We start from the raw sequence: 13,371 nt of genomic DNA on the forward strand, positions 1-13,371 counted from the left end.
TTTGCGTTTGGGTTTGGATTTGGGTTTAAGAGGTGATTGGCGGTGGAATCTGCTAGTGTTTTGGGAATTGTGGATAGAATCGAAGCAGGAATGGAGAATTTGATCGCGAATTATATCTTTTATTTTTTATCAATCGCGTAAATACGTGTATTTTTTTGAGAATTTTGAGAGTTGAATTTTGAGAGCGAAATTTCCAATTAAACACTTTCTTTTTTATATCTATTACAAAATCGTAATAATGGATTATGCAGTTTAAATAATTTTGACCTTGCTAACTAATAATATATTAATAATATCGAATATTATTTCGTGATGATTGTGATTCGAGGATATTAAGTGGTTTTAGAAAAAGTTAGTATTATAAATAATAAATGATTTTATCGTAAATTGTTATCAAAAGTAATGTAAGGGACACGTATTGTACGGACTGGTATAGGCAAATTTTATTCACACAACGGATTTGTAGCATTATATTAGGTACGTTCGATCAATGAAATACTAAGACAAAGCGTGTAAGTAAGAGATAACGTGTCGAACACGTCATGCTACAATCTACAGTAAAACAGAATTCTACCGTGTTTGAAGTAGAAGGATGAACCATTTAGAGCATTTAAATCAGATTATAACATAGGTATCTACACACACACGTACACACACACATACACACATATATATATAACGAACAATTGGGAACAATCTTGGGTATGTTTAATAGAATCCGATAACGATGTACCAAATAGTTTTAATTACATAACTTAAAATAGAATACTAAATAAAACGAAAAAAAAAAATTAAGAAAAAAATAAAATTTTAAAAAATCAATTTAATTCTATATTCCTTATATATATATATATATATTCCAATAAAATTATTCCCAAATTTTTAACAATATACAATTACCCCCATATTAAGCTATTGCTAAAAATAAAAATCTATCTAACCATGAAACAACCTCATATCCCCATAAAATTACTCCCAAATTTCTAACGATATATAATTGCCAAAGAAACAATAACTTACAACTAAACAAGTTAAAATTTAAATCCATCACCACATAAAATAAGCAACTACACAGGTAACGACGAAAACCACGATAAATTATAAAAAAATTACAAAAAATTAATTTAATTCTATATTCCTACCAATACAAATATTCCCAAATTTCTAACAATATATAATTTCCAAAAAACAAAAGCCTACAACTAATCAAATTAAAATTTAGATCCATCACCGTATCCGAATAACCGATCCTCCTCCCCACGATCCTTAAAAATCGCGTTGTCTACACTGCTAAAGACGAAAATCACGATAAATTACAAAATATAAAATTCCAAGAATCTAACCACGAAACAATTTCACATCTACACCATAAAATTATTTCCAGCAAATTTCTAGCAATATTAAAAAACAAAAGCCTACAACTAAACAAATTAAAATTTAGATCCATCACCGTATCCCAATAACCAAGCCTCCTCTCCCCTCCTTAAAAATCGTCGTCTACACTACTAAAGACGAAAATAACGATAAATTACAAAATATAAAATTCCAAGAATCTAACCGCGAAACAACTTTATATCTATACCATAAAATTATTTCCAGCAAATTTCTAGCAATATTTAAATTATTAAAAAACAAAAGCCTACAACTAATCAAATTAAAGTTTAGATTCATCACCGTATCCGAATAACCGATCCCCCTCCCCACGATTCTTAAAAATCGCGTTGTCCACACTGGTAAAGACGAAAACCGCGATAAATTATAAGGTTGCGGGGAGCGTGACGGTTTTTAAAAGCCATGATTTTCCGATGAAAGCTCGCGTTTCGGGGCGAGCTCGCGCGGTTTATCGAGGATAGGGGCGGAAAGGGGCAGAGGCCGCCCGCTCCGTTTAGCTGCAACCTGGCAATTACCTGTAGGGCATAATTGTCATCCCTTACGTTTTCCAGTCCCTCCCTGCCCCTGCTCGCTTGCTCAGAGCGACCCCTGGCCCACCCCAACGGGGGCGTCGGGTCACGCGAGGCCGTGCCTGTCGCAGAAGTCCACGCGACGCGCACAGCCACGCAATACCGAAACAACACCGACTTACCTTACCAGTATCAGATTTCTAATTACTAATTTACCCCCCACGGCCTTTCCAGCCGAGACCAAGGCCTTCAAGACCGCTCGAGTCGAAGAAACTAATTTTTAAGATCACTTTTTTAAAAGTTACCGCCCTTTCAAACCAATTCGTTAATCCGATCGATGATCGAGCGAAGGTGTATCGTTTTAATCGAGTATTGCAACTAGAGTAAGTTGAATTATCTTAAGATCACTAACGATATTGGTATTATGCATTGAAATAAGTTCGAAGGTTGTTGACTATGATTAAAAACGTGTCGGTAAAGTGAATAATACCATCGATCAAATTCAGTGTCAACGAAATAGAATGGAGAAATCGTTAGTAATTTTAAGAAAATTCTATGAATCTATTATGCAATGTTGCTAATAAAAAATACCGATATAAAGGGCTTAACAGTAATAAAAAGATTGACTATTACGTAAGTCATTTTGGAGAAATGCGACTTACTGATCAAGTTCTGAACTATAGAACCACTATAGAATTTATCTCGAGTATAAAATAAAATGTACAGTCCATTCATATGTGATTGGATACTTTCTAATCAAGCATATTAATTGCTAATTATTTCGCATTGAATTTAAGAGATAAGATAAAATTTTCGAAACGGTTAATAATTTAATTCCTAATTAATATTGCATTAATTATAAAATTTATTTTCGTTCATTCTTTACGCTAACATTAAAAATACTTGTCTATAAGTATCCAAAGACTTACGAACGATATCGTACATATATCATCATCGATCTCGGCCATGTTAAAATATGAACTGGTTTACTTTGTTGACTTACCAGCCAGGAAGGAAAAGGAAGTTCAAACGATTAATGAGTTAAGTATCTATAGAGACGTCGTGGTATTTACCTGAAAGCAGAAAATGATTTCGCGTTAAAGATAACCATAGAGAAAAAAAATCGGATTGATTTTTAGGACACATCTGTCTAGGAAAGGGAGAGAGGTTTGAGAAGGAGGTAAAGAAGGAAGGTCGGTGAAGTGATGCGAAGCAAGGAAGGAACGAAGGCGGGCATAATTGCGAAAATTAATTATTGCCATGCACGAATGTCATGTGTCTCCCTGTTATTAGCCGACGGGCATAATTTAAAGGGAAGCGACTTGTTAACAATATCGTGCTTGTCCCGAAATTCGTATACTATTCGTATTCTATACGTGGATAGAAATACCAGTTACACGTGTTTCTATGTGTTTTAATAGTTCAAATATACGATTAATAATTAAATAATAACGTTTATTAATCCTCTTCGATTTCTTTCACACGTGTTGTAGAATACGGACTAACCATCACGCACTATGATACGATAAAAAATAAATTCTCAAAAAACGAGGAGCAAAATTAACAAATTTAAATCACTGGAATTTATTTTATATAGTAGAACGATTATTACAATACGAAATTACGACTGAAAGTCGAAGTCGACCGATTCGTACGACGCACAAACAAAGACTGAGCGACCGTCCTTCCAAATGAAAACAACGATTACATTTGTTTCTTAGAATTTTATACATGCTAATCTATTCCGAGAAATATATATTTATTTACAATATCGTGCCTCTCTCGCTCTGTTTTCTTCTCGTCATTCCTCATACGACTCTCGTATGAATCACATCGTACGTTTAAACGTTCCCGTGTAACGTAAAACGAGCAAGAATAATTCCATCTATATTTTGACATCGTGCTTCAACAACCATCCACCTCCAACTGAAATATCCAAACGTGAATAAAAATAATTATTCACCCACATCGACGTTCGTTGGACGACCATACCGAATCATCCATCCATCGTGGAAAAAAATCGTCGCTTCGATCGATCCCCTCCCCCGGGACTGTCCTCCAATTCATCCTCCCTTCCTCTCCCTCCTCCCCCGGAACAAACGCAGCAATTCCATCCTTAATCCTTAATCTCATAACATCGCGGACGTCGACGATACGCATAATCGTCTCGCGGTGTCTACCTCTTTGAAGATTCTCCGCTTGGTAACGCGCGTTACAACATTTACTTACTGCCGTTTAACCACTTATCACGTCGGATCTCGGTGCTTCTGCAACGCGCCTGAAGGCAGATTTCCGCGGAGTCGAGGAGAGGAGAGGAGAGGAGAGGAGAAGGGGCGAAATCGAGCGACTGCACGCCACAACGCACGGTGCAACAGGGAGCAGAAGCCGAATTGAAGGAGGAGGGAGGGGAATGGGTGAAGGTGGAAGCGAGAGGATTGGAGTATATCCATTACGCGAAGCGCGTGGAAGCGTTTAACGCAGAGGCGTGCAAGGTGCGCGGGTATCGGCGTCCTTTATCAAACGGCGTTGCACGGCTCGCATGCTTCAAGGACATATCTGACGGATATCAAGTCGACTACTACTCGATTCGCTTACGCCCGGCGCCTCCTCTTCCCTCTCGTTCCAACAACCCCCTTGCCGAGCTTCCCCCTTGCGCCACCCCGCTCCAATCAGATATTTACCGATTCCAATTGCTTTCGTGATTGCGTCTAAGTGGCCGGGACAGGCACTGTGTTTCGATCGGTGTTTTGGTGATAATTTCGAATTTAAAATAAATTTCCTTTCCATCGATTTTATTTTTCGACGGATAATTCGAGCGAATTGACCGTTTCTGGTACAAGAGGATTTTCATCGTTGCTGCAACGAATTTCAAGAATTTGGTATTCACGATGTTGTTCGATTTTTAAAACGACTGTACATTCGCATACATTGTCGATCGTTAATTGCGTAGCAAAGTAATCTTCGAAGGCGTTGAATAATTGAAATAACGTTTGCGTATGCACTAATGCCAGGCACAATCAACAAAAGCGTAGAAATGTCCATTCTATACCCGTGTTTCTACACTTTCTAGGATGACCTATTATTCCTCTTGTTCAACAAAGTAGTCGATATTAAACTTATAAACACGTTTATTCAATCACCCCAGCCACATTAAAAAAAAAAAAGGAAGAAAGAGAAACTGCAATAAAAAAAAAACTTACTTTCCAATAACTCAAAGGATTGTCTCTATATCATCTCGATAGTTAATCAAATATCTTCGAAGCACATCTCTGGAAATGACTGCGAAACAAACAATGCAACTCAAGGAGGACAATGAAATGTGCTGTGTTTCGTATTATAAAAATTTTCGTCTGGTCGACGGATGAATGAAATCCGTGAACGATTGATCGTCGAAGAGAATCCGTAAAATATGACGATACGTTGGAAAGAAGAAGAGATAAGAAGAGAGGGGAGGAGAGAAAGAGAGAGACAGAGGAAGAGTTAGGTGAACACGCCGAGGGGCCTTTCTACTTGCCTCTGATGTGGTCTGTGGCCTGAGCTTAATAACCGACGGCCCTCGGCCTCCTCAAACAAACGTTTCTAACCGTTACCATGCCTCTTTGCCTTTAACGGTGAAAATCCTCGGCGATGACACGGATAAGAAAGGAAAAAAAAAGATTTTGAGAAAATGGTGTCATGTTAATTCAATAAAAAAAAAATTTGGTTTTGATTAAAAATTGAATTCGAACAAGCGCAAGAAAAATGAACTATCGAACTAGCGAGAAAAATTTATCCATATTTCTTAAGTTGAATGATAAAAAGATACGAAATAAAATTGCGCGACAGAAATTTGGAAGCGTAACTCGTTAAGGAATAATAATTCGCGCAAAGAAATATTTTTCCAAAATTTCTAAAATGCCGTCCTTCTAATTACTCTCGAAAGTTAAATTTTCGTATCATGGGTTCACATGGGTGCACATTCGCCAAAAAAAAGCGATGCTCGATACTTCCCAACATTTTCCAGTCCCTGTGACAAATTTCATCGCAACATTTCAAGCGACACCGGACGAAAGGGGAAAAACGCGGTCGAACGCACGAAACGGCGGTAAAACGGCGCGCATTAATCAGCTGGCCGAGCTCGATGGACGAATTTCATACACGGTTGAAAACGTGTCCGCCTAAACGAGAAAGAAATTTATCTCCGTGTAGTCGGATAAAACCTTTTTTCGAACGAACCCTCGAACGAGTCAAATATACGCGAAGCTCGAAAAAAAAAAAAAGAAAAAAAGAAGAGAAGAGAAAACGAGGTTGATACGTGTCGAGAGGTGCTCCGGTATTAAAAAAACGCGGGCAAAAGTCACGAGGAACGAGCCACGAGGCTGGATTATATCGTAGCCCACGGTCGTGTGTAGGAGGCAATGCAAGAGGAGGCATGAAGAGAAGAGGAGGGGTAGGGCGGCGAGTGGCTCATCGACTGGTACAGGGTAGTACCGATATTACCCTGCACCCCCAACCGAACCGACGAGGCAATAGAAAGGGAGAGTAGGCCAGGTGAGGAGGAAGGGAAGAGAGCGAGAGAGGGACGAGAGGAGCATGTAAGCTCCGCGTAGATATCCACTTCCCTCCCGCGATCAATTAATTCCGGACACTAATGCTTTTCTAAAGACACACGCCCCCACTGGGCTCACCACTCGCTGTGGGCCGATAACCAACTATTCCTAGAGCCGTCCGTCCGAGCCGTCGAATCGCGCGTCACGCGATTCCATCGTGGCTGCATTTCCCTCTCAAAGAAAACCGTGCACTACCCACGTAGATGACAGTGAATACCTGAAGTGCATCTAAAATCATTTTCGAATCAACGAAATCGATAATTCGATCGGCATTAGTTAAGATTTTCTTTCCCTTTTCCTCCTCATAATCGAGTTGATCGATATTTCGACAATCGGAATTCTGGATTCTGGAAGGTGGGATTCCCAAGGAATGGAATAAATCATCATTTCCAAGGGTTCTCCCCGAGGGTTCTCTATTTTCGGAAAATCGACGACGCCTCTCCCCCTTCTTCTAATAGGCACCTATCCTCGCCGTTATTCCGCCTCTACGAGGCAACAACCCTCCCCCTCCCTCTCAGGAGTATTCTAATTGTGAGAGACAGTTCTCGGGAAAATACTCGACTCGGAAGTTTCCACCGAGCCTCTCTCCTGCGTATCCTGCTTGTGCCACCAACACCATCCTGGCCCCGACTCGCGCGGCAATTCTTACCTTTAAGTAACACCTACACACGCACCTTGCCGGAATTAATTTCGAAAGCAAAATTAAGTACTCCGCTACGAGAGAGATGGTAAATACATGTGGAAGGTTTCTGGGAGAGTGGCTCGAAGGTAAACTGGAAAGATTGCTCTTGTTCCATTTTCGCTCGAAGGACGGTGAGCAGATGCGCGATTTTCGAAGGACATCCAATCCGAGAACGTTTGTCGATCTTTCGCGAGAAACTACGCGAATAGATTTCGCGAAAGGGGGGGAAACACCTGGCACGTTGGTGGGTGTTTAAATGCGACAAGTTGCTCGGGTTGCGATCAGACTGTTTTCCTTGTGGAAGGGGAGACGTTACGTGTCCGACTAGTTTATCGCGACCATTTGAATCTAAAGACGCTATTACCATCGGTGCGAGTTATTTCTTCCATGGAATAAAAATTTCATACCAGTTTCGCGAGAATGTACGTGGGAAGTCTTTATTTTTATCAAAATTGGTATTGGGAATTATTAATATCGTGATCTTGTTTTGTTGCATTAAAGCAAATCTCTTTTAAATATTGATAATAAGATCGAAACGTAATTTCACTCGATGGTTCACTCTTTTCGATAAAAAATCGATTTACGAGATGAGAGAATGGGGATTAATATGATACGTCGAATATTCTTTTTTTGTCATAATAATTATTTCACAAATTGTGCAATGTGTTTGTCGACAATCTCATTGGCGAATTCTTTGATACGTGAACCGTCGACAGAGCTTTTGAGAAGTTCTCGAAAGTGACGTTGATCCCTCCTTTCGTTACCCGTTGCGACTGTCGCTCACAATTAGCCGTCCCGAAGGATCTGCCAGCCAGGAAGAACAGAACAGAAGGAGTGCCGTGAAAATAGAGGAGAACAAAATGAAGGACGAGGGAGTAGGATGGGGACGAAGAAGTGACTGCTACTTGATGGCGCATCTTACATGACAGTCTTTGTAGTAACTATCAGATAACTCCTTTCTGTCAACCCTTCGTATCTTCTATTTTCTTCCTCTCTTATGAAAGTCTTCCTCTCTGTCCAGGGACAAATACGAGAGAAGAGAAGAAAGAAAGAAAGCGAGAAAGGAGGAACGAATTAAACGAGTAACACTGAAATTAGTCGAAATAATATAGAATAGAAACGAGAAAACGATGTGAGATATTAAATTATTAATAATATTTATTCTGTCTTCTCATATTGCAAGAAGATAGAAAGAGAAGAAGAGACAGAATTATGCGATAAGTAAAGATAACATCTGATTAATGATATCCCTCAATTTGATCAGACATCTGAATCTCACCATTTCGACCAATACTTCTCAATGATAGAGACATCATGTTCGTTCGATAAAAATCACAAATATTATTTCGAATAATAACACGTAATAACACGAGAATAACGTATCGTTTAAATCACGTTTCCTATTTCATTACCTATTCAATTTCCCACGTTACTATTTATAATCACAGTCACCGGGACAAAATCACACGGGAAAGACAATGTTAGACTACAACTATTACTTACTGTCCCCGATACTACGTACCAATGTCCATTTATCTATCGATCAACGTTATTTTCCACCACTTTTAAATAACTGGAAATAACTTTAAATAACTGCGAAACCATCAATCGTGGAAACAAATTGAGAATCAAGGATATCTATCATTACGCTTCCACCACGTATGAAAAAAAATATATATATATAATTATCATTCGATATTATTTCCAAACTTCGTTCCACAGGTATTTCGTGTGTCACACGGGCAACAACGAGCAACCGACCCTCCTTCGCGTTAATTTAACACCAACACACACCAACACTTTTGGACGCGTATCGTCGGACCACTCACACGTAGCCACCGTCTGAGGAAAGCATGAATGCCCAAACGAAGGTGGTGCGCCGTAGGCAGGGACAGCTCATTAATATTTAGACGTATTTTGAGCGGCGAGCCACCACCATCACCGCCATCAGCCACTCCGCTAACTCCGGCCCCATCGTCGTCGTCATCGTCGTCGTCGTCGCCTTTATACATAATTATACGCGCGAGATTGGCGAGCATCGCCCGCCTAAAGATTCCACATCCAGCCGGGAAATTTTCCCCGAATACAATTCGCCGGTGTCGTTAGAAGATAGGAGGGGAAGTGTTATTGTTCGTCGAATTTCCTCGATAGATTCTCACCTCGAATAGCAGGCTATAATGATGAGCGAGTTTCGAGAAAGTTATGGGGCGATAAAAAAAATTTCTTTTTCTTTCTCTCTTTCGATTTATCTAAAATCATTGAATACTCTTCTCGTCGAAAAATCGTAGATATACGCTTTAAATTTAAAATTTTATTATATGAAATTAAGGGAATTAAGAAGAAGAAGAAGAAATAAATACGCTTTCGAATTGGGTACGTATGAAAAAGTTGTTCTATTTATATTCATTATAAAATAGTTGGAATAATTTAATTTTGGATCTTCTGGAATCAAGAGAATATTTAAGAGAAAGGAGATCGATTCTGATCGATCAGGAGAGATGATTAAAATTGTTGTCTCCCCTTAGGCATCTAATAGTCCGAGAGATGGTCTCGTCTAGAAGCAGGGCTCCACAAAACGTCTAGATTACTCGAAAGAGTGTACAAGGAGAGGGGGAGGGTCTGTGATTTGAGAAGTTCCGATAATAGACGAAAATAGTTGGACCATCATCCTTTGTGCCGTTCCTCACGTAATTTCCACTGATCAAGTCTTATTCATTTGGCCACTGTTAATTAACCCCTTCCCAAATCTGATCGACGCGAAAAGATTTTGATTAAAACGAACGAGAAAGAGACTTTAGCAATTCTATCCTTTGATATGAAATTCTGTCAACAAGGGAATATTAAATTGCGAGGAAAAAGAATTTCTCTCTTTCTTTTCCCTCGAACGTATCACAAACGTATCTTATTACCACTGTTAAAATTTAAGATTTACAGCGATCAGAAGACCCTTTCGATGGCCAAATCATCTTAAATCTCCACTTAAAACTTCAGCCCCGTTACCAATTTAAAGACACTCAACCGAATGGTTGCCAATATCTATAACATTTCCCAAGCATCATCAAACAGCAACAATTTGACCGACGAATAAAGGAATCTTGGCACGAGGATCCCCATGCAAGCCGAAAAGAACACCCCGTAACTAATACTTCACGCACACAGGAATTCATTACTCGTGACCAGGGACGCTCTCGTTTGGCACTCGTCTGGATAGTTAAAATCCACGAAAATCGACGTGGAATGGCGGAATTATCGAGGATAAGGTCGCCTCTTGCCGCCGGAATTACACGTTTAACCGTCAAAAATGAGCCTCGCGGGGGTTCGAAAGGGGTTCCAGTCGAAGAGAAACAACGGAGCGGGGCAGGGAAGAAGAGATCCTCTCCTCCAACGTTTCCTAATCGATTGCCACGAGTTTTAAACTTTACGCCAACGTCCCCTTTTGCGCCCTCCAGCCGTTCTTCCGTTCAGTTCGCAAACCCGGCGGTGGCACCGCGAAACGAAGGAGGAGGAACGAAGGAGCGGACGATAAGAGAGAGGACGAAGCTCGAGCAGGAGGAGAGGGAGGAGGAGAGAAGCAGAGGGGACGAAGTCTGTAAATTTTCTTACATTTTATGAGCCATCAGAATTTCATAACCTCGAGCCAGTCCGCGTGGTACTTTGCACGGGAAAAGTTTCTCGCTTCTCTCCTCGTCCGCTCTACGTTCTTCCCGCTTTTTCGCCCCCCGTGTCCTCATCTTCATCAAGCAACGAGGAAGAGAATGGATTTGGAAACAACCAAGGTGGATTGCAAGTCGATGCGGTTTACGCGCGGGATAAAAATCTGTGGCCAGATCTGTGGTTTCGTTCGAAAAACGATTTTTACCTTCCTTAAAATCGGTGGTGAAGGAATAATCTATCATCAAAAAAAAAACTTCAATACGAAACGTGTGCCAGTTTAATTAATATTTGAAAAAAAAAGCAGTTTCGACAAAAAGTGTGCTTCTTTCGTCGCGCGTACACCTATTAATCTGTTAATAAGGAAGTCGAGGTTTTCTACAACGCGCAATTAAACGTTAGGTCGGGCCGCTAATGGGTTCGTATTAATTGCGACGACACGGACAGTGAACAATGGATACAATACGAGAGGCGATCAATGAGTGGCGAAGAGTATATTAACGCGCCGACTCTCATTCACAAAACCGCGAAGCGCTATCACTTTCTCCTTCGATTCATTGATTCCGCCCCCTCTATATTCCCCTTTATCGGCCGTTCTGCCATTCGTCATTCGCCTCTCGAGCGTTCCTCGTTTCGTTTATTATCAAAGATACATCCGCTTTTCCGCGATCACGGCGCCCCTTTGATTAACCCAGGACGAAATCTCTCGACGCGACGCGTGGCTCGCGTGTCTCGCAGTCGTGCGCGTTTCGCGTGACTGCGTGCTTAAACTGCTCGACGTGCTTGACGCGGCCATGTCGATCGCGAACTTGTTAACTCGCGTCTGACTGACAACGCTTCTGATTTCCCGCGCGTGTACCGTTTTCTCCCGTAACGTATCGTTATTGGTATTTCGTGTCCGTCGGGGAAGTTGTTCGTGTTCGTCGTCGTCGATTGTGCAACGATTTTTCTGCGCCATTGGGAACGATGGATCGTCCTTTCCCCCGTCGATTTATTTTTAATGGATATTTTTCTACGATTAAACGGCATCCGTGACAAATGATCAAAATTAAATTTGTAAAATATGTTATAACAAAGTATAGAAAATTGGATTACTGTAAAAGAATCATTGTTAACAATTATTGGCGCACGTGTTAATTTCTAAAAAATACAGTAAATATTGCAAAATGTACAAAGCCTGTACATACCGTCCTCGATAAATAATCTTCGAGAGTTAAATATCCATTAATAATATCGAGTACGAAACTACAATTTTTTTCAAATAATTGCAATAAGTTCTTTCCCTACAATCTCGTAAAATACACGCGAAACTAAACAGTGGCCTCGCAAGAGGCCTTTTCTTTCAGAGAAGAACGCATTCCCTCGCAAATCGAGGGAAAAGTCTGAAAAGAATATCATAGTGCTTCCGTTCCGCGTGGAAAAAAAAGAAGGAAGACGGGTGAAGTTTCTCGAAGCGGGCGTGTATCGAGGTGAATTCGCGAGCATCCCCATAATGGCCGGAGTGGCCACTCTCGTGCCTCTTTTTTCCTCGAAAATTGCTTCACGGGATAGGTTGCAAGTGGGCGGTTCTCAGCGCCGTTGGAACCGCCGAGAATAGAATAAAGGTCGTCCTTGCCAGACGATGAAAGCACAGAGTGGCGAGTGGAAAAGCTCGGAGACGTGTCGGCCATGTTGTCAGCAAACTTTCGTCCTCCCTCTTAAATATAAATGTATACGCGCGAGTCGCCGCGATAAAGCGCCTCCTCCCATGACTTTCTGCCAGGGTATGGTGCATATTATCTCGCCTCCGTGTATGGTGTTTATTGCGAGGCCATAAAAATGGCCGAGAACGAGAAAAATAATAAATAAGGAACGCTCGTGAAAATTATGAAAGTTTTTGGAATTCCTACGAAAGAAACTAAAGAAATTAAAGATTTATAATTTATAATTTATAATTTCGTTCGAAAGGAATTTTAGATGTTTTTCAAAGATTTCAGAAATTATTTTTCGAAATTCTATTTATTACAACTATTTTGTTATTTCTTTTAATTTTTAAACAATTTTGATTTTGTTCGTATTCTTGTTTTCTCGTAGGAATTTCTAGAAACATTCGGGGTAGATTCACGCGTGGCCTCAAGGTCTTTATCTCCCTTTATCGCGAAACAGTTTTGCCCAATCGGCACGGGCAACACGCGCCACGAAATAATTGCAGTCATTCCGAACCATTCACTTTATTGGTCAAGATAATCTCATCGCCCTACTTCCATGTCCTATCCATTTTGTCGTTCTACGTGACATTTATCTAACTTCGTAAAAAAAAGTATTGCCCATTGGGAAGATCCGACTGAGACTCAATTCGCCGATAACTGTCACAAAAATAATTTCTATACAAAACTTTATAACAATCCTTACTTCGCTTCGCACATCTTAGAAAGATAACAAAGATTCCTCGACTTTTAAATGATAAAAATGACGATACGATAAAAAAGAATCTAGAAGAGAAAATAATATAATAATAAAAGAATAAATATAGACGTGATTTTTTATCAAAAATTTCTTCAAGATTCAC

General features: G+C 40.2%; 1 protein-coding gene across 13 annotated transcripts in view; it reads right to left on the minus strand.

The window, feature by feature from the left end:
- Window positions 1-13,371, minus strand: part of LOC107996810 (putative mediator of RNA polymerase II transcription subunit 26) — a 286,687-nt gene that overhangs the window by 165,443 nt on the left and 107,873 nt on the right. For 2 of the 13 annotated variants that reach the window (XM_028666280.2, XM_028666281.2), the window contains exon 2: window positions 2,905-2,974. The exons of 8 other annotated variants lie outside the window; for them this stretch is intronic. The gene's annotated coding sequence lies outside the window, so the exon portion shown is untranslated. Of the gene's footprint in view, window positions 1-2,904; window positions 2,975-3,291; window positions 3,575-13,371 lie in introns of those variants that run through there. 3 more of the 13 variants (XM_028666279.2, XM_062070963.1, XM_028666282.2) reach the window with 3 other exon arrangements.

Source organism: Apis cerana, linkage group LG2, assembly GCF_029169275.1.
Source record: "Apis cerana isolate GH-2021 linkage group LG2, AcerK_1.0, whole genome shotgun sequence".
NCBI classification, from domain to species: domain Eukaryota; kingdom Metazoa; phylum Arthropoda; class Insecta; order Hymenoptera; family Apidae; genus Apis; species Apis cerana.